Source organism: Aedes aegypti, chromosome 3, assembly GCF_002204515.2.
Source record: "Aedes aegypti strain LVP_AGWG chromosome 3, AaegL5.0 Primary Assembly, whole genome shotgun sequence".
Classification (NCBI taxonomy): domain Eukaryota; kingdom Metazoa; phylum Arthropoda; class Insecta; order Diptera; family Culicidae; genus Aedes; species Aedes aegypti.
In genome coordinates this window covers 78,483,920-78,506,972 of record NC_035109.1, presented here as the reverse complement: position 1 = coordinate 78,506,972, position 23,053 = coordinate 78,483,920, and the positions used below count along the sequence as shown (strand labels likewise).

The window sequence follows — 23,053 nt, the reverse complement described above, 5'->3', positions numbered from 1 at the left end:
ATCCGCTCGATTCATGTTGTGGATTGTTTAATGATGTTTGTGATGTTTTTGATGTTAATATTAGCAAATTTATGTTTAAGAATAAAATTAAGTAAACCTAAGTTCAGTCTGTGCGGCATAATGTCGAAGATCCTTCCTTCCTTTCTGGCATTACGTCCCCACTGGGACAAAGCCTGCTTCTCAGCTTAGTGTTCTTATGAGCACTTCCACAGTTATTAGCTAAGAGCTTACTGTGCCAATGACCATTTTTGCATGCGTATATCGTGTGGCAGGTACGAAGATACTCTATGCCCTGGGAAGTCGAGAAAATTTCCAACCCGAAAAGCTCCTCGACCGGTAGGATTCGAACCCACGACCCTCAGCTTGGTCTTGCTGAATAGCTGTGCGTTTACCGCTACGGCTATCTGTCGAAGATGTTGTAAATAAATAAATCCCGGCATGGACTACGACAAGGTGATGGACTTTCGTGCCTGTTGTTCAATATTGCGCTAGAAGTGGTTATGCGGAGAGCTGGGCTCAACAGCCGGGATACGAAATCCAGTCAATTTGTTTGCTTCGCGGATGATATGGACATTGTAGGCCGAACATTTGAAAAGGTGGCAGACCTGCACACCCGCCTAAAACGCGAGACAGCAAAAGTTGGACTGGTGGTGAATGCGTCCAACACAAAGTACATTCTAGCTGGTATGGCCGAGCGCGACAGGGCTCGCCTAGGTAGCAGTCAGTCTTACGATAGACGGGGATACGTTCGAGGTGATCGAGGTGTAGACGAACCTTTGATCCTTGCTGATGGCTGACAATAACGTTAGTCGTGAAATGCGGAGGGGCATCATCAGTGGAAGTCGGGCCTACTATGGCCTCCACAAGAAGCTGCGGTCAAAAAAGATTCACATCCGTACAAAATGTACCATGTACAAAACGCTCATAAGGTCGGTAGTCCTCTACGGACATGAAACGTAAATGATGCTCGAGGAGGCTCTGCAATCACTTGGAGTCTTCGAACGTCAGGTGCTTAGGACGATCTGTGGCGGTGTGTGGCGGCGAAGGATGAACACGAGCTCACCCAACTCTACGGCGTACCCATTATCCAGAAGGTAGCAAAAGCTGGAAGAATACGATGGGCAGAGCATGTTGCAGGAATGCCGGACAGCAACCCTGCAAAGATGGTGTTCGCTTAGGATCCGGTTGGTACGAAACGGCGTGGAGCGCAGCGAGCTGGGTGGGCGGATCAAGTGCGTATGCATTTGGCAAGCGTGGGGCAGAACCGACGATGGAAAGATGCGGCCACGAATCGAGTATTGTGGCGTGAAATTGTTGATTCAGTGTTATCTGTTTACATGTTAACTACATAAATATAATGAAAATATAATTCTGAGTCAAAACGACGGGAAAAATCTGAGAAAATCGTTTTGATACCTCCCAAGACTGCAGTGATGAATCCAGTAGTTGGACTTAAAATTTGATACATTATGTTTGAGTTATGAACCTTATTCATAAACTTCCAAGAGTTCTCTGGGTACACCTGTAGATTCGAGGACCTTTACTCAAACCCCAACGATAGTTGAACTCGAGACTTAATAGGACCTATTTTATTGACCCATTTTGGGTGTACACTTTATTGATTTACGTAAGAAAGGTCGCTGGTCACGCATGTAGATCTGAAGTCCTGTATTCAAATGATAACTTGGATAACGATATTACGTGAATGAAATGTATATAACTAGAATTTACGTAAATGAAGATTTCAGTGTACCTATCGAAATGGGCTGACTCAATTCGCAGATCTGTTCCGCACACACTGACTGGCACACCGAAGCAAAGAACCATAAACCCATAACGGGGAAGCATATTCGTTCGAAGCCATTCAAGGATCTTTCTCTATTTTATGAGCGTTTCATCGTTTTTCCTCTTATCGCCAGTATGTCGTCGTCATCATCATCATCAATGTCGTCGTCGTCGTTACTTCTTGCTTTACTATTTTTCATTTTTTTTTTCTCTCAGTAGGACCGATATGTTCAGATGTTGGTGTTTCCTTCAAGTAAGCAGGAGCAGCAGCAGCCGGGTAGTCGTCGGTCACCCCCTGCCACGACGACAGTATATACTTACAGTAAAATCCATTCTAATAAAGAACAGCAGCAGCGGCAGGGCCGTCGTAAAGCAAGCTTTGTACGTGACTGTTTGCATGTTGCTTCCCCTCATTTGTCGTAGGACCTCGCCGCTGTAGGCTGTGCATGATGGGCTCCGACTCTTTGTTCCCCCTAACCGGGTGGATGGTGGCGGCGATGTGGCTCAACAATTTCAATTGGGAAGTAGGTATGATGCTCTCTGATGATGATTCTGTTTGGGAGAAATTGTTTACGGTGATATAGGAGGTTTTGTCAATGGGACGGAATTATATCAGATTAGGATAAAATTTGGCATCTTGATATTGTAATTGGAAGAATTTGACGACTAATTGAGTGATTTTATTAGTCAGCAATAGAAAATTTGCAAAATACAATTTGAAGACGATTCATTCCTTTGGAGGTGATCATGGAAAATCACATACGTTTCAAAACTCTTTGATTCACGTGAGGAAGCAAAGAGTGCCGCCAATCGAAGACAGTTGTTCCGAATTTGGAGGATTTAGGCAGGAGATCTTGAACTCCATTAGGGCGAGCCTCGTTGGATAAATGTACGACTCTTGCTGAAAAACCATAATTTTGCAACTTGTTGCATAAATAACTATTACGTAGTAATTATTTAATTCACGTAATAATATTATTTACGTTAAATTATAATTACGTATCCCCGAACTATTACGTAAATGTAGGTTTCAGTGTATTCATAGGGGTGCTTGGTATCCCATCGTCGTTGTCATCGGCGTCATTAGTATTCCAAAAGTGTACGGATTGAGCTATGCTTTATAGCATAGAACGACAGGCAATTTGCAACAAAGGGATCCTTATCTGCTTAGATAATTGCGTTGATACATGGTTTCTAATTTGAAACCTTGGTTCAATTCAATACGGCCACAAACAAAAAGAGATATCCATTCGCAGTCGGTAGGATTCGAACCTACGCTCCCAGAGGGAATCTGATTTCTAGTCAGACGCCTTAACCGCTCGGCCACGACTGCTTCGGTGACGAGGGGTCACCCAATTATCATCCGTTTCCACCGCATCGAACCTAAGTGAATTTCATTCGTTCACATTGATGCCTCAATGTTTGGGAGAGTTGTGCTCGCGATGAGCGTGAGAGAAACATCGCGAGCGTGGAGAGTCAATTTATTGAATTAAAACATGAACTGATACGGGTGTAAAGCGAACACCAGGGGAATTCCACCCTCCAGCAGAACAGCTATGGTTTTTCACTTTTAATAATTCATAAGTTCGAGGGTTTTTCTGCTTATCGCACCGGCAAAATCCTTCGGAATCGGTTGATTATTTAATTACTCTTGTTTGCAATTATTTAGCACTGATAAATTGTTTGGTGTAATTTGTTGTAATGATCAGTCTGGATCACTTCCAATCGTCGAATTTCAATTAAACACTCAAGAAACATAAATTACTCGCGAAATTGATCGCCAGGAACAAACATTGCCACAGCATGTTCGAAGTGCGTAGAAGAAACGCTTGGATGAGGCAGCAGACAGACGAAAACCTTCGCTCATGGTCATTGCTCTTCGCTTGAATGGTTGCTTTCGGGCGGACTCCGAGTTGCCTAGCTTGATGGCTTTCGTTTGTTTCGGTTCGGACGGGAAAATGACTCCTTTTATTCGTGGCATGAACTTGCGGCCGCTCCACCACATCTAGGTCAGTGTGCCGAAATGCGTATAATAGCGCACGGGGGGCAGGCAGACTGTATGAAGACTGTGAAAAGATGACGGACGTCACCGACGATGACGACGACGAGCTTCGCTTCCTCTTTCGCAATGTGGTTCGAAAGTAAAAGCTTCCGTTGAAGTATAACGACTTTAAATATTTCCTTATATGCAACTTAATCCTGGAGTAGATTCGTTTAGATAAAGGCTAATCGATCAAAGTACGTACATAAAATAATAACTAGCACTGAAACCTTCATTTACGGAAATTGTATTTACATAACCAAATAACTCTATTATATGTAACAACTACCGAAATCTTCACATCAATTTGTCCATCTAATCCAATTGCAAATTATATGTAATGTTTAGCTTTTCGGTAGTTGTTAAACTTCCACTCGGCTGGTTAGCCGTAAACCACGATTCATAATTAAAAACAAGTGTCTATTATATGTTTTCAGTTCAACGTGTTTGGATTCATTTAAAAATCAATTTTATGTTTCTTCCTCGCATTCCTCCAATATTATTAAAAATATATTTGCTTTCAAAAAATATATAATACATCTCACAAATTTCTGTGAAATTTTTAGTGAAATATGGTCAGCTATTCTTTCTAAAACTTCCTCGAAAATACTCAAAAACGTTCTGAGAAATTTGTTCAAAGATTTTTAATAAGATTATATTATTGTTTCTCCTGATATTTCGTCTTAGTATTCATCCGTTCAATCCACCAGAGATTCATCAAAGAATTTTCAAGATATTTTCCTTAATGTAGCACTAAGTTTTTGTTTACAGATTTACTACAGGATTTTACAATGAACACCTCCGAAAGTTTCCCTAGAAATTCCATCAGATGTTTTTGAGATTCAGAAATTACTCCATTTTATTTCCGATTGTTAATCCCGGGATTTTTCCAAGAATAACTTCTTATTAATGATAGATTTCTAGATATTTCAAAACATAAATAATGTTTTAGGAGAAATACTAGGGAAATTTGTAGGATGATTCGACGAGGAATTAAATAATTCATCATAGAATTTTTGGAACTTCTTCACAAAAAGCCTTTTGACATGTCTCACAGTTTTTTTTGCTTCGTCTTTCATAATAGATAATGATTTGACCAGTCGTGCTTTTACGGACGGAATTACTGCTAATGATATTTGGATCTAACATATTCGAAAATTTTTCACGAATACTCCTGCAGCTTCCTGATATCATAACGCATAGATTGTAAAAGAAACCTATTTTTTCTTTGCCGCGGAAATTTCAAACGGGTGGAACTATTTTTAATCATTGTGGTAGAACTTTTTAGGATTTTCAAATTTCAAGTCTCAAAAATATCAGTAAAAGTTTAAGCCTAGCATATATTGGCAGTTATTTTTTGAGAACATTGCTAAAGATATTGTGGGATACACCATACGGATTATGTTATAGTTTGCAGTAGCTTATCCCCCGATTAGCTGTCAATTGGCAATCACTTAGTTTCCAGAGATAACTGCCAACACTGTTCCAGTTGTCCCGCGGCCGTGCAGCATTGGATCGTCCTCTTTCTCCTCCACACACTCGGTTCGGTAAGACGTGCATCATCGCTACGGATACAACGGAACAGTGCGAATGTTGGGAAGTCCTCTTGGACCTAATTAACCAATTTCCACAGATATATTTAACCAGAATCTCTTTTTAGAAATTCTCAAAAATATATAGCAACATTCCTTCCTTTGACTTCTAAATTCCCCAAATTCTGCCAGAAAACATTTAAGAACTGGGTTTTTTTTTTTTTTTATTACCGTACGGGTTTGGGCCGAAGGGTATCAGATTTTCATGAAACTTTTTCCACAGGCAGGGCTCATGGATATATGAATAAAAAAAATTGAGAAAAATTCAGGGTCGCCTATTTTTCCGGAAAACTCAGGTGGAAATTTTTTGTTTTCCCTTGACACTACTTACTTTGAAATATCATAACTCAAGAACAAAGCATCGTAGAAACAAAGTTTTTATGAAAATTTAAGCAAATTTTCTCAAAAATCAAAAAAAAATATGAACTGGAAAAAGTTTTCCACAAAATTTTCCACCGTTGGGAAAATTCGTAAAGAAAAACCGGAAAAACTATGCCTGAACTCGTAGAAAATTTTCAAAAAATATTTCCGAGAAGGTTTTTTTATAAGCTTTAATCACTGAAATTTTTGGAATGCACTTTTTTTTCGTTTCTGAGATATGGCCAATTTTGTGAAAAATGTCCAGATGTGCCATATAAGACTTTTCTTTGAAAAATCATAACTCAAGAACGAAACATTGTAGAAACAAAGTTTTTATACGAAAATTTAAGCAAATTTTCTCAGAAATCCAAAAAAATATGAACTGGAAAAAGTTTCCCACAAAATTTTCCACCGTTAGGGAAATTCATAAAGAAAAGCTAGAAAATCTATGCCCGAACTCGCGGAAAATTTTTATTGAAATATTTTTGAGAAGGAAACTTTATAAACTTCAATTCTAGTAACTTTAAGGATGTACTTTTTTTTGTTCCTGAGTTATGGTAAACTTTGTGGAAAATGACCATATTAGCCTTTTCTTTGAAAACCCATATTTCAATCGAAGCATCAGAAAAACAAGGTTTTTTTATCATAGCAATTGCAAATTTTCTAAAAGATCTGAAAGAAACGATATGGGATTGGTTTTAATGAAGTATAAGTCGGATCGGATTATGTTTTTCATGAAACATTACACCGTTAAGCAAAGCTGAAAAAACTGTTTCTTTTCCATTCCAAGGGATTCTTTCTTTTCTATGGAACAAATAAGATTCTTTTTATATATTTCTTTAATTTTATTTATTCAATTATTCAGTACATAACTTACATTTTATCTTAAAACTATCTATTTTTTCAACCGGGAAGATTGCCTTTGGTTGCTACCACCAGAAGATTTTCGTTTCTTTGTAGTATTAAGAACAAAGCATGCTTGGTTTTCATGTGCATCTGAGAATTCACTCGCAAAAATGCTTCGTTCGTCTTTTGGAATAAATGAATGATATTTTTTGTTCCAGGAATTGGAACAAGGTTAGAAAATCTCTCCTGAAGTAATTTTTCAGCCTCTGAATAGTCATTTTCAGTTGCATAGATGAATTCCCAATCTTTTTTAAATTGGTCTTTCACCTTTTGCGACACAGCCCAGTCAAAAAATTGTTTGGCGTTATTATTTCCGCTGACTTTCTAATACTAGCATCTCTAGCCATTGCTTAAATTTTCATGTAAAAACTTTGTTGCTACGATGCTTCGTTCTTGAGTTATGATTTTTCAAAGTAAGTAGTGTCAAGGAAAAACAAAAAATTTCCACCTGAGTTTTCCGGAATTTTTCTCAATTTTTTTTTATTCATATATCCATGAGCCCTGCCTATGGAAAAAGTTTCATGAAAATCTGAGACCCTTCGGCCCAATTTGTACGATAATAAAAAAAATCCCCAACTCTGTCATAGAATTGCACAGAAATGCAATACGTAAATATGGATTCTGCTAGAAATTTCTTTAACAATTTTTCCAAAAATGTCTTAAGGAAGATCACTACAAATTTTTTTTATGAATATCTTGAAAAATCCATGTTAAAAACCTTCTCAGTCATTTTTTTTTTTTTTACAGATTCCTCTACCACTATGTTAGTTTCGAAAGCATATAAATCCTTTGGGGTTTTCAGCAAATTTCCTCAAAAATTATAACTGAAGATTAGATACATATATTCAGAAGATATTTCAAAAATACTTTTTGTAGAAAATTCTTGTGCAATTCGTGGATTTGAAGCAGAATTTCAAAAAAAAAAAATCGAAATTTGATATAATCTGAAAATATATGTGTTTTGATGAATTTCGCAAAATTACAGCTAGTTGATTTTCGGAAATTCTGAAAAATATATCGAGTATAACTTTCAGGTATAAAATTTGCCGAAATTCAATGAATTTTCGAAGGAATTGCGAGGAAAAGCGTTGCACATTCAAAAGGTTCAATTGTTTTGTTGAGTCCGAGAGCATCTGGAATCAATTTGTTTATAAAAAGTAGATGTAGAAGAAATGGTTGACCTCCAAGTTGAGGCAGAAATTGAGATTGAAAGTATGATATAACCTCACAAAATTATTTAATTTTTTCCGTTTTTTTTTATTTTGACATTTTTCAATTAATTTGGTCGACCATAATATAAGAAATCCATGTTAGGATTTCTTTAGTACACCTTAATAAAAGAAATCTTCGTCATCGAACTTATGTCAAAAGATAAGCAATTAAGACTGAATTCGAAGGTATTTTAAGGGTTATCTAATAGCTCCGTAGTAAATTTGCTTGATTGTACTCCGAAAGATCACTGATTACGCTTGTAAATCTGAAGACCTGTATTCAAAGAAGTTGTTAAATGATCCACAATATTGTTAAGCTCAAAACGAGGTGGATTCTAACCATATACGCCTATCTGGGTATTATTCCAGATCAGGAAGCTATGAAAGCTCTAAAATGTTGTTCATAAACGTTCGGGAGATCACTAGTTGCTGATCTGAAGACCTGTACAGTTTTGTTGATCTGAAGACCATGGAGTTTTGAAAGACCTTCAACAGACGTTAAACTCAAAACTTGGAAAATCCAACTATATAATTCAATGTGGGTAGTATTCCAAATTGCATGGTTCTGAAAGGTTCCTCGTTAGGCTTGCAGATCTATTCTGCCGTTCTACGCATATTTGTCCCGCGGTCCATAAGGTTTACATAGAACATGGGACAAGTAGGCATAGAAGGGCAGTATTAATCTGCATTAAACCTTAAAATTCCTTAAACAACTTCTATCTCGGAAAATTTCTGGTGAAATAATTAGAGAAAATACTAGTGAAGTATCTGAAGGAATTACTGGTAGAATCTATAAAAAAAATGTGACAAATCCCATACGAAATTGATCATCTTGGTGGAGTCCTTGAAGGATTTTTTCCAGATTTATTTTTTTTAAGATTAAAATATCAGATCATTATGAAAATTTCCGGGCCTTCCTTAGCCGAGAGGTTAGAGTCTGCGGCTACAAAGCGAAGCCATGCTGAAGGTGTCTGGGTTCGATTCCCAACCAGTCCAAGATCTTTTCGTAATGGAAATATCCTTGACTTCCCTGGGTATAGGGTATAATCGTACCTGCCACACGATATACGAATGAGAAAATGGCATCTTTGGCATAGAAATCTCTCAGTTAACAACTGTGGAAGTGCTCTTAGAACACTACGCTGAGTAGCAGGCTCTGTCCCAGTGGGGACGTTAATGCCAAGAAGAAGAAGAAGAAGAAGAAGTAGAAGAAGAAGATGATGAACATTTCAGCAGAAATCCTTGGATATTTTTCTCTTGGAAATTCTGAAGAATAACCTGGGTGAACTGCAGATGAAATCCATGAACAAACCTTTGGTTGAGTCAATGGAGGATTTATGTTTGGCAATTTTAGTTGGAATCCTTAGAGGATATCCTATCGGAATTTTCCAAGGAATTCCGGGTGAAATTCCTGAAGAAATTCTCAGAGGCCATTCCTGATGGAGTTTCTTTTTTAAATCCCAGGAACTGCTGATAGAGTCACCGGAGGATATACTGGTGGATTCTCAAATTACTGGTGAAATCCTTAGAAGAAATTTCTGGTAGAATCGCAGGAGGAATTCCTGAAAGCCCTCAAAAATACCTAGAGATATTCCTTTAGAAAATCCAGGTGGAATCTCTTGAGGATTTTCAATTTAGGAAATTCTGGGAGGAATCCCTTAATGAATTCCACGATATATCCCTTAATGAAATCCTTATAAGCAGAGGCGCGTCCACGTTCGAAACCATGAGTAGGACAAACGTTGGGAAATATTTTGTACACAGTGAAACTAAGAAAATTTTCAAACCTATGGAATCCTAGATTGGAAATTGAAAGTTACTTTTTTGAGGGGCCCAAACTCAAAGGGATGTAAGTGACATTTTGGTCAGTTTGGAGTTGTCTGCCCATAACTGCATATTTGTAACATCGACAAAAGTAGGCACTAAGTAAAAGGAGTACCAAGTTTCGTCAGTATGGGTAGGCTCCAATATTTCTAAAAATGAATTTGCACTCAACAATGCTTATATGAAGCTGAAATTGTGTATCGCTCATCTCGCATATTAGGTGAATAGTCAGAAAATAATTCTGATAGAAATTTCTAAATATGACTGTTTTGCGCTTATATTTAGCAATGTGACAAATCAACTTGGTAATTTTTCCAAACTTTCTAGAACTATCTTACTGATTTTGTTCATTTAGTCGAAAGTATTGATGATTTGAACACGTTCCACAGGGTGTCCACGATGAAATTGTCACACTATGAAATTGCTCTAACTTTTTAACCATTGGGTAGAATTTAATGAAAATTTGGGTGGATTTAGTTCATAGTGTATTATTTACATCCTTCAAATTTTAAAGTCCTGTGATCAAACAGATCCCCGGCAAACAGTTTATCACGGCCAAGGATAAGTTCAGCGTTCCGGAGCATGTCCGCACTCAGAAGATGTCCAAATTTGCGAAGAAATTCCTGGTTTGGCAAGCCATCTGCACGTGTGGGAAGCGGAGTGCACCTTTCGTGACCTAGGGCACGATGAACGGACAGGTGTACATGAAAGAGTGCCTCCAGAAGCGGCTGCTTCCTCTGCTGAAGGCCCACAACGTCCCAACAGCCTTCTGGCCGGATTTGGCCTCATGCCACTACTCCAAGGACGTGCTGAAGTGGTATGCGGACAATAAGGTCAATTTCATGCCGAAAATGTTCAACCCTCCCAGCACTCCGGAGCTCCACCCCATCGAGAAGTACTGGGCGATTATGAAGCAGCACCTTCTTAAACGACCTAAGGTAGTGAAGACAGTCGAGAAACTGAAGAAAGTATGGGTTTACATGCAAAAAACGGTTGATTCACAGGTTGTGCAGAATCTTATGGCTGGGGTTAAGGCCAAGGTGCGGTTATTTTTCAATCCCTGAAAATTTGATGGCAATCGGATGAAAACTCGAATTTTGCGAATCAATTTCGTGTGTGGCAATTTCATCGTGAACACCCTTTATTAACTTGAAAGCGTCAAAAATATCGAATGTGACAAATATGCAGTTATGGACAGTTGTGTGTTTAAAAAAATGCAGTTTCCAAGCTCTACTATGGTATTTTTAGCCGATTATTCCATCCAACAGAATAAAATAACATAATTTGTAGAAGTTTGACTTCTTTTCTATGACTCCTTTACAATTTGTATGGGATACAAAAGCTGAAAAAACTTCAAGGCTAATTTTCTTAAAACAGTTTTTTGCTCATTCATTTCCACAAGACTTGGAAAGCTTCTTGTCTTTTTTATTATTCATTGGATCATCTATTTCTATTGTAATCAATGATTACTAATCATTCATATTAAAAAATGTGTATATCCGTTTTAAATCAGATATATCAAACAAATTTGACAGAAAAAGATCGAAAATAAAGTTTGTTCTAATTTCTTCATCTATTGCTAGATAGCAAATAGAAGAACAGTAAATATTCTGTGAATTTGTGTAGTTAATTTTTTCTTTGCACCTAAGTGACCTGGCCTAGCGCAAAAGTTTTCAGGAGAAACTGAAATCGTACATCGTACAGAAAATCCTTCAAATATTTCGCTCATTCATTTCTTAAAAAAATATCTCTCAGAATTTTTTTTAATCTACTCTAAATATTTTTATGAAAGATGTCATAAAATATCAATGGGAATTTATTCAAACCATATTTCAGTAATTGCGTTGCTTAGTAACTTATGGAGTTATTCTTATAATGCATACTGAGAGCCTTTATATTTCCCTCAATCTCAAAGAGTTCAGAGTTGAGAAGATATGAAAACTTTCATTGCCAGTTATGGTTCGCCAATCTTCTCCAGTACTGGGATAGGAAAGGATAATGCTGATATGATATCTACTTTGCAAGACGCTGGCCTCACCGACTCACCGACACTCTCATAGATATCAAGGATTTGGGAAGGTGATGGTCTAGGATTCACTATAGACAGGATTATGACTGTTGGGAGTGGTATTACTAAAAATGGTTATATTCCCACCACTGATTTCTACACCGAGGAGGAACACCGGGAGGAGCACCGATACTGCAAGGTAATTTTAGCCTGCCAAGGATAATCAAGACAGGCTTAGTGGAGATTACTAGTTTCGTTTTATCATGCATCATGGAGCTTTCTAGATCAGCTTCGAAAGAGGGCCATATTCCTTCAGGCATTCGATTTCATTTTTTATCGAAAAAATAGTAAAAAGATGCGTGGAGTAGTGTTTGATCCTTCAACCTTGACGCTTGCTCCTGCGGGGGTGGGCAATGAGGGCAGGATCAAACATGTCGCGCGTCGGTAGTGAAGTAGTGAAAAAGTGATCGGTTCGTTAGTAGTGTTTGATCTATTGATCGCGTCGCTTGCTCTTGTGAGGACGAGCGATGAACACTAGTCCGGCGTACAATGCGATTATCGAATTATTTCGTGAATCTGGTTAGGCGTAATTAAATCATGGATCGCATCACCAAACATTGGTGACTCCCAGATCTCTACCTTACCCACTAACCCAATATCCTTTCCATGACAACCGTGGAGATGCAGAGGTGATCTCGGTCTCTAGTAACAACGGTGATCACACTAACATTCCTTCCCTTCCCTGATGACCGAAAGGACGTGGCCGGCGCCGTTATTGACTTTTTAAATTTGAGCTCTCGATTTGTGCACATTGAAGAATGGTAAGCTAATCCCAAGCCCCATTCATAAATTCCCTGTGCAACTTCGATTGTTCTGGTCAATCTTGGAGTAGAAACTACGAATTGTACGGTCATCTATGCTTATGCTTGCTTATGGTACCGTTACCGTTGGTTACGCTTGTTGATCTGAAGGCCTAATTGCCAAGGAGCACGTGACTGACCTGGAACACCAAGCCATATATACCAAGCTATATTTCCAGTACTTTTATGAACTAAAATCAATTTTATTAGGTCAAAACCATCTCCAATTGGGATAAAATGTTCACAAAAGATTTAGAGTATTATGAATACGTTCAATTAGGGGCATTTATATTAATTTTCGTTTTTTTTAAATTCTCGTTAGTAACTTTTACATGTAAAAAATAATTCGACCTGAGGCACCTCCCAATCTTCTCCGAATTGGAGTGAATCAATTGTCAACCAACACGCAGCAACAAAGACATAAACCTCTTCTAAGCGTATTGCAACAATTGCAATAACGGTTTATCACCACTTGATCAGAATACAACAATGATCGCTCACTGCGTGCCCAGCGATTTTCTGCGCTTTCCCGACAGGGGGATTACAAATTGTAGCGCGATCATATCAAGATGTGTTACAAATAACAAATTTTGTTTCATTTTTGTTAGAGGCACTTTGAGTTGATGGAGGAAATTGTAACATAATTAAAACAAAGTTATAATAACAAAACTTTAAATTTAAATACTGTTTTAAATTTGTTTCAATTTAAAGCATAACTATTACACAATTTGTTATAAAAAAATGAGAACAATTGCTTATAACAAATTTATGAAATTGTGTTATGAAAAATAACAAAATGAGTTATATTTTTGTTTGATTTGAAATGTAATGAGTTACATTTTTGTTACAATTATAATATATTTGGTTTCAATTTCGTTTAGTGTAGAGCACATTGTGTCATATTTTTGTTATCTAACTACTAACTAGCCAAAATTATGATATATTTTGTTAGAAAAAATGCGCTAAACAAATAACATAATCTATTGCAATTCTGTTGTAATCCACTTGTCGGGTTGCATTGCAATCTTCAAGAATATATTTCGTGTTAGTGAACATTGCCACATTATCGAACAGCATCCTAGACACAAATTCGATTTTACGTTAAAAATAACAAATTAATCAAGAGTAACCAATAAGCATTTGATTAAGCCATGCAGCAGACCTTATACAGCATTTGGATTGCTCTTTGCCCTGTGAGGGCAGATTGATAGCTTAGCAGTCTGGAATTAGCAGAAGGACTGCCATTTAAAACCTTTCGGCTTTTAATAAGCATTTCCATTGCACGGGTTGTTTTCGATTCAGAACATTCTCAATGCTTCCTCAGTACTATTCAATGGCTACAAGTGAAGAGTATGGATAATATGTTACTATTTTGACTCGCATTGTTTCTCTTTTCAACGCGTATCTTGTTTGAATTTTATTGAAGGTATTGCTTTCTCTTTCTCCGCTCCTGATCTTCATGAACATGAATCAAATTAGCGCAAAAAGTTTAAAGCACGACTGGAGGAATTCAATTTTCTCCCGTATGATCCCAAGGAATATGTATTGATAGATTGAAAGCCATTATCAGAACTTATTGGCAACTAGCGGAAGGGAAACGACTTGTAAGAAGCATTCTACATCACTTTACCATTCAATAATGAATCGGTATGAACTTTCTCTGTACAAAACGTACCTTAAATAGGGACTAAAATCAGTGCTCATTATCGCTTCATGTGTGGCCTATCATGTAAAGTGGAACAGCTGGGGACAGCCCGTTATTTCGCCAAAACCTGCATTGAGGCAGCATTATTGGCAACTATAAGTTTGGTAAGCATTTAATGCCCTGCCCTACTGGCAAATATAATTATATATAAATGCAATTTTAAATGCTTATTGGTTACTTGGGTAGAAATCCCCAAAAGTTGGGACAAACGGTTTTGATCGCGCCTGCTTTGTTGTTTGGTTTTCGTCGGTTTTGATGACAAATTGATTCACTGGTCTGGAAGTTTATTTTTGGATTGCATTAAGTTTGGTGTGAAATTTGTCTAAGCTGACATAACCAAATAAGTCATGTTATAGACAAAATTAATTTACAAAATTAAATTCAAACTGATTCTCTAGAACAATAAATACAATTACATAGCAAATGTTTAAATTACGTTATGGTTTCATTTCCGTCAAATTCCAATTACGTACCCCCGATCCATTACGTAACTAGAGGTTTCATTGTACATATCTTTATCACTTTACCCCCTTATTTATGTATCATTAATTAAATGGAGTTAACATACTTTAGACTTAAACGTTGAAATCACATACAAAACTCTAAAACCATGCTTAAAATCAACTAAGTCAATAAGAAAACCAATCCAGAAATCAACCACTGGGGATTTTTTTTATTACCATACGGGTTTGGGCCGAAGGGTCTCAGATTTTCATGAAACTTTTTCCACAGGCAGGGTTCATGGATATATGAATAAAAAAAAATTGAGAAAAATTCAGGGTCGCCTATTTTTCCGGAAAACTCAGGTGGAAATTTTTTGTTTTCCCTTGACACTACTTACTTTGAAAAATCATAACTCAAGAACGAACTTTCTCAAAAATCCAAAAAAAAATATGAACTGGAAAAAGTTTTCGACAAAATTTTCCACCGTTGGGAAAATTCGTAAAGAAAAGCCGGAAAAACTATGCCCGAACTCGTGGAAAATTTTCAAAAATATTTTCGAGAAGGTAATTTTATAAGCTTTAATCACTGAAACTTTTGGAATGCACTTTTTTTTTCGTTTTTGAGTTATGGCCAATTTTGTGGAAAATGTCCTTTTCTTTGAAAAATCATAACTCAAGAACGAAACATTGTTTTATATGAAAATTTAAGCAAATTTTCTCAGAAATCAAAAAAAAAAAAATGAACTGGAAAAAATTTTCCACAAAATTTTCCACCGTTGAGGAAATTCATAAAGAAAAGCTGGAAAATCTATGCCCGAACTAGCGGAAATTTTTTATTAAAATATTTTTAAGAAAGAAACTTTATAAACTTCAATTCTGGTAACTTTTAGGATGTACTTTTCTTTAGTTCCTGATCTATGGTCAATTTTGTAAAAAATGCAAAGATTTGCCATACATGCCTTTTCGTTTAAAAATCATGACTCAAGACTCATCATGACTTGTCGAACCGGATTCAAATTATCTCAAAAATATGAAATTTTTTAAATGGAATCAGTTTCCCGGGACATTTTTCACTGTTTATGAAAACAAATAATGAAAACCCGATTAGCTATTCCAGTTTTCAAACAAAGTATATTTGAAAAGAGCGATCAATAAGATCCAATCCTACAATATTTTTCAATACGCTCATTTTTCGTTCCTAAAACATGATCAAATATTGCTAGGATGAGCTGTTTGAACCATATATTTAAAAATTTATAAGTTCATAAACAAAATTTCTTAAGAACGAAACTACATAGAAACAAAGTTTTCTTCAATCAGAATGTAGGCAATTTTTTCCTGTTAGATAACTACAAAATTGACAGTTAAATAAATGGGTAGACAATATGACAAATAGGTATTTACCAATTCAAGTTTAAAGCGTTGAAATGGCTTGAGAATCATAAGTTTTCCAAAAACTAACAAAGAGCAGTGAGAAAGTGCAAGTGTTGTCTGTCAGCTGTATATTCCTCGTTATTATTTTTTGTAAAGTGAAAAAAGTTTTCCAGAAGCTGTTGAAATGGACAAAGTTCAATATTACGAATACAATTCTTTATGCTGTAACCCCTTCGGACTGGACGGCCACAAATCAGTAAGGACAAATCTACGATCGATCAGCCAAGGCCTCATCAGTAAGCTTCATTCGAATGGAGTTCGGTGGATTACGAAAAAGATGAAAATTTGCGTGAAGTGCTCCATTACCGGTGACCAGAAGGCTCTCGTAACGGATCTTCCAGAAGCAATGGCGTTTGAGGAACAAGTTTCGCCACTATCTTCGTTGGCGTCGCCAAAGGAAACTCCTTCCTCGGGTGAGTCAGTTGGTTCTATAAATAATGTACAAAAAATACAAGAGCTTGCTAAATTCTTGGAAATTTCTTTTCAAGTAAAATATTCACGTTTGGATGCTTCTAGTAGTAACTATCGCAATGCTTCTATGGACGAAATGTTCAATCAAATTTTGAGTAAAATAAAGACTTGGTTTCCGCCTAATATTGTCGATGTTACAGAGGATTTTAATTCCGTTTTATTAAATTTGAACTCAGCTGTTACAAAAGCCGAACCAGACAAGCAAATTGAACTTCTAAAATTACTTCCTAGGAATTGGTCATATGCCAAAGTAAAAGCTCATTTTGACGTGTCTCAACACGTTATAACTGAATCAAAAAAATACAATTTATGGATTCAACCAATTTCAAAAGTAGGACGACCCTCGCATGGATCAGATGTCCAAGACATAGTTTCAAATTTTTACCTAAGGGATGATATCAGTCGGCCATTTCCTGGCTTGAAAGATACCATATCTATTAAGTTACCCAATGGAGTGCGCCAAAATGTTCTAAAACGCCTTTTGCTTGACCCTTTGGATGCTTTATATAAACAATATTTGGAAACCTGTAAGAGTGCACAGGAATCTGTCTCATTCACATCGTTCTGGAAACTTAAACCAAAACAATGTGTTTATACAAAGGATTCATCGGCCATGAATGTTTGTGTTTGCATGATACATGAGAATATGAAATTCATGATTGATGCATTGAAAAAAACTAATTGCTTTGAAGTTCATAATACAGAAAAAAAAACTTAACACCTTTTTGACTAGTCAAATGATATGTCCAGATAGTACAGATGATTGTTACTTGACGTCCTTTGAGGATTGTAAATTAAAGAAATTAGATTTTGTTGCCAATCGCTTAGATGAAAACAACGTTGAAGAAGTTAAGTATTGTTTTTGGATTTTTTCTCCTCGTTGTGAAATTATCAACAAAGAGGAAAATGTAAATGATTTTATAGAAAACTTGAAAAATCTCGCAGAAATTTCTTGTGCATCAATTCAAAGTAGATAAACAAAATAAATTTATAAGAGCTAAAAAGGAATCACTAGTCGAAAACAAAGAAATAATGTGCCAGATGGATTTCGCGGAAAATTATTCGTGCGTGATACAAGATTCCATTCAAAGCCATTACTTTGTATGACCTCAAGTAACAATACATCCATTTGTAATTTATTACAAAGACAAATCTTCGATCAAAGTCTTAAATTTTGTTGTAATTGCTGACATAAAAAAGCATAACACGACATCAGTTTATGCTTTTCAAACAAAACTAATATCAAGATTGAAAAATAAATTTCCTGAGCTTGAAAAAATCATTTATCTTTCTGATGGTTGCGGAGAGCAGTACAAAAATAAATCAAATTTCAAAAATGTATGCAACCATGAAAATGATTTTAGAATTAGAGCAGAATGGCACTTTTTCCCAACCACACATGGAAAAGGTCCATGTGATGGTATCGGCGGCAATATTAAGCGAATGGCTAGAGATGCTAGTATTAGAAAGTCAGCGGAAATTAATAACGCCAAACAATTTTTTGACTGGGCTGTGTCGCAAAAGGTGAAAGACCAATTTTAAAAAGATTGGGAGAAAAAAAGATTGCTATGTTCTTAATACTACAAAGAAACGAAAATCTTCTGGTGGTAGCAACCAAAGGCAATCTTCCCGGTTGAAAAAATAGATAGTTTTAAGATAAAATGTAAGTTATGTACTGAATAATTGAATAAATAAAATTAAAGAACAATATAAAAAGAATCTTATTTGTTCCATAGAAAAGAAAGAATCCCTTGGAATGGAAAAGAAACAGTTTTTTCAGCTTTGCTTAACGGTGTAATGTTTCATGAAAAATATAATCCAATACGATGAAGTATAACATCAAAACCAATCCCATATCGTTTCTTTCAGATCTTTTGGAAAATTTGCAATTGCTTCGATAAAAAAAACCTTGTTTTTCTGATGCTTCGATTGAAATATGGGTTTTCAAAGAAAAGGCTAATATGGTCATTTTTCACAAAATTAACCATAACTCAGGAACAAAAAAAAGTACATCCTTAAAGTTACTAGAATTGAAGTTTATAAAGTTTCCTTCTCAAAAATATTTTAATAAAAAATTTCCGCGAGTTCGGGCATAGATTTTCCAGCTTTTCTTTATGAATTTCCCTAACGGTGGAAAATTTTGTGGAAAACTTTTTCCAATTCATATTTTTTTTTTGGATTTCTGAGAAAATTTGCTTAAATTTTCATATAAAAACTTTGTTTCTACAATGTTTCGTTCTTGAGTAAGATTTTTCAAAGAAAAGTCTTATATGGCACATCTGGACTTTTTTCACAAAATTGGCCATAACTCAAAAACGAAAAAAAAGTGCATTCCAAAAATTTCAGTGATTAAAGCTTATAAAATTACCTTCTCGAAAATATTTTTTTGAAAATTTTCCACGAGTTCGGGCATAGTTTTTCCGGCTTTTCTTTACGAATTTTCCCAACGGTGGAAAATTTTGTGGAAAACTTTTTCCAGTTCATATTTTTTTTTTGATTTTTGAGAAAATTTGCTTAAATTTTTATATAAAAACTTTGTTTCTACGATGCTTTGTTCTTGAGTTATGATTTTTCAAAGTAAGTAGTGTCAAGGGAAAACAAAAATTTTCACCTGAGTTCTCCGGAAAAATAGGCGACCCTGAATTTTTCTCAATTTTTTTTTATTCATATATCCATGAGCCCTGCCTGTGGAAAAAGTTTCATGAAAATCTGAGACCCTTCGGCCCAATTTGTACGATAATAAAAAAAATCCCCCACTGTTAACATTTACCCATTAGCCATAGTGCCTTGTGTCCAATCGCGACCACTATATTTTGGTTTGGGTTCAGCTGTATGGAGCTAGCTGCCTATTATCTTCGTGGCAAAGGTACCACCTCGCAGACATACCTATCTGTCTTATTCAAAACAGTAGCTGAGGAATGCTATGAGAACGGATTTCAAGGTTTGTGTGGCAGGGCAGCAGGAGGGAAAAATCGAACCATTATTACCTTCTTTTGCTATGCAGTTAGCGTAGTCTTTGCTGTGGTATTGAGAAATATTTGGCATATTTCAGAAATGCACGATGTGTTTGAGATATGCCGTTCATTATACCATTTAGTGTTCATTTAATTTATTAACTTCAAATATCTCAATGTTGTTTGCCTCCATTTAGCTGAAAAAACAAATTTCTTGAAATAATATCAACACTAATAGGATAAATAATAAAATATTTCAAAAAACTCTGAACAAATATTTACAAGATTCGAAACATATCCTATGAAAAAACTGTTTCAATTTTTCAAGAGTCATGGAAACTTTGGTTTTTAATGATGAAAAAAGTTGATGTTTTATTTGCCTATAATTAATAATGGTAAATCCACCAAATACTCCATCAAGGCTATAAATTCAATGAGCGAAAAAGATTAAATCTCTCTGGAATTTGGATTCAAATTTCATAAAAGTTTTCAGTAATAACTGCAATGAATGTTGTTTATTGACGGAAATACAATAACGAGTATTGCACCACCGTCAATTTCTACAAGCCCAAAACAAAATGATACGCGCAACATGCATCATCTTTTACTTCCGTTACTCCAGTTCGACCTAGTTCACCTTGAACAGTCTACCGAAGAAATGACGCACAGGTAAAATTAATTATTTCAACCAAACGCTCTTTCCCCATAATGAGAACTATCACTCGAAGTTTTTTTTTTCAACAAAACTTGTTCGAGCACACAAGCAATAAGTGTATGCAAACTGTTAATGGTGACCTGCGATGTTGGTTGAAAAGGTGGCGGAACAAAAATCGAACCGAAAACCAGAACATAAAATAGTGAACCAGGCCACGTTCGCCACTCCGCTTGTAAGGTAGGTATTATATTGCTCGCTGCCTGTCGCCGTCTGTGACAAGAAAGAAGGCAAACCAGAACACGCGATAAGAACCTCCATCGCGAAGTCGTCATAAGGGAGGCAATGCTACACTACCGCACCCACCCGCCTAGGGAACCGAAGTTTCTTACGCCGGCACCTTTGCGCCACCGTGCATTCAAATTTGTGCCGAAACGCAAATATTGGCCCTCCCTGGACCTTGCTTCCTCTCCCACTTGCGAGCTCGCTCATCGTTTGTCAGCATACCTACCTAAGTACTTCTTCGGCATGGCTCACTTGTTTTGCACGCGCGCGTTGGGCGCCCAGGTGGGGTTCGAAAATTGACGACGACGCGTTGCGCTCGAGCGGATCATAACAGGTAGGTCGGCCAACAGTCCAATCCTCAGCGCGCAACAAGTAATAAACGCAACGTGCACCAATACCTTCAACGACGAACACCTGAGCTGAGCGCCCCATTTGGACGACCAAAAGCAAAGTGTAGTTGTGTTCCTTTCGTCTATGACTAGCATCAGCTGTGAAATGCCACTGATTGTTATGCCTTTGGTTTTAAATATATGTACATTGATGGTCTTTTGCGAGGGTTGAATTCCTTCGTCTTGTGGAACCGAATTCTTCAAATAACATGGGAATGGAATTTGTTCAAGGAAGAATGCCATCTACCCTTGAATGCATAGATGCTGATTTCTGGTATTTAACGTACTGCACTGTAATTATAAATACTTGGAAAGCCGGACTGTCGCCTTTTAACGATGTTCTGAACTACGATTTATAGCATTGCCCGAAATTACATCTCCCGGAAGACCATTTAACGGAAAACCATTTACCGGAATGTACCGCTACCCTCTTGTACCATTGATCATGTCACCTGAGCTTTCAAACATTCAAGTGTTCATCGAATTGCTGCTTCCTCCTTTCGATAACCTTACATTCGTATTTCAAGAAGCTTTTATCCTTACTCCTGTAAATCTCGGCTCGTGGCACGAAGCCTTTGCGGTATGTGTTGAGCTTTACATAGAACTTTTGGCGTTTCGACCAGTACAGCTGTCCCATCTCCTTACACACATCCAAAAAATAATTTTCCGGGCTCAACCGGGATTTGAACCCGGGACCTCTCGCACCCAAAGCGAGAATCATACCCCTAGACCATTGAGCCGCTGATGGTTTGAGTCACGGCTAAGCCGATCGTGCCACAATCAATCGCAATACCAAATTGAACAAAAACTGCCTGCAATCCATCGTCAAAATAAAATCAAAAAGTGAAAGGCAAACACTTAAGGGGGCGCTATTTTGGGCATTCGTAGCTAATCGACGGTGTCCAGCCGTGCGACGAACACTCGCAGATTATGCGATGGTGACGCGTGTTTGTCGCCTTCAACCCGTGCGCAGTACTCCAATCAACGGTCAAAACAACAGCAAGCAAGCAACCTTGTTTATCGTCACATGATTCTACTAGAGCTGGTTGTTTACCAAGAATGAAGGGTATAGGGGTAGGTATATCTGACGCATTTCTTATTTTGCTACAATCGGTATTGCATGCGCCTAGTCGGGTATTCCCAGCTTGCCTTCACTTGGTCGCGGTGTGTCTGAAACCGTTAATAACGAATAAAAATGACAATCAATTCTGGCACCCGAAGAAGTTTTGAAATTTTGTTTAGAAGTTCTTCAAGAATATTTTATTCAGAATTCAGAATAAGTACAAGGAGTTACATAAGAAAAGGTCAAACTAGATGTGCTTCATATTAATACATCATTTTTAATTCATTTAGTTAACATCTAAACGAATAACTCTGAATCAATTATTTCTAGCTCGCTGCGCTTCACGCCTTCTTGTTCCAACCCGATCCGAAGCGAATACCATCTTTGCAGGGTTGTTGTTCGGCAATCTTTCAAGATGTCCTGCCCATCGTATCATCCCAGCTTTGGCCACCTTCTGGATACTGGGTTCGCCGTAGAGTTGGGCGAGCTCATGGTTCATCCTTCGCCGCCACACATTGTTTTCCTGCACACCGCCAAAGATAGTCCTAAGCACACGACGTTTGAAGTCTCCAAGTGTTTGCAGTCCTCCTCGAGCATCATCCATCCACGTTTCATGCCTGTAGAGGACTACCGGCCTTATTAGCGTTTTGTACATGGTACATTTGGTGCTGATGTGAATCTGTTTTGACCGCAGCTTTTTGTGGAGACCATAGTAGGCCAGGCTTCCACTGATGATGCGCCTCTGTATTTAACGGCTAACGTTATTGTCTGCCATCAGCAAGGATCCGGGTTAGACGAACCCGTCGACCACTTTGAACGTATCCCCGTCTATCGTAACACTGCTACCTAGGCGAGCCCTGTCACGCCCGGCCCCACCAGCTAGCATGTGCTTTGTCTTGGCCGCATTCACCATCAGTCCAACTTTTGCTGCCTCGCGTTTCAGGCAGGTGTACAGATCTGCCACCTTTTCAAATGTTCGGCCGACAACGTCCATATCATCCACGAAGCAAACAAATTGACCGGATCTCATAAAAATCGTACCCCGGCTTTTAAGCCTGACTCTCCGCATA

General features: G+C 37.2%; 2 non-coding genes across 2 annotated transcripts; both read right to left on the bottom strand.

Annotated features, from left to right (window-relative positions):
- Positions 1-3,036: 3,036 nt before the first annotated feature.
- On the bottom strand, positions 3,037-3,118 carry Trnas-aga. Its single transcript has one exon. It is a non-coding gene; the product is annotated as a tRNA-Ser (tRNA).
- Positions 3,119-21,588: 18,470 nt separating this feature from the next.
- On the bottom strand, positions 21,589-21,660 carry Trnap-ugg. The gene has a single exon. It is a non-coding gene; the product is annotated as a tRNA-Pro (tRNA).
- Between the last annotated feature and the right edge of the window lie 1,393 nt (positions 21,661-23,053).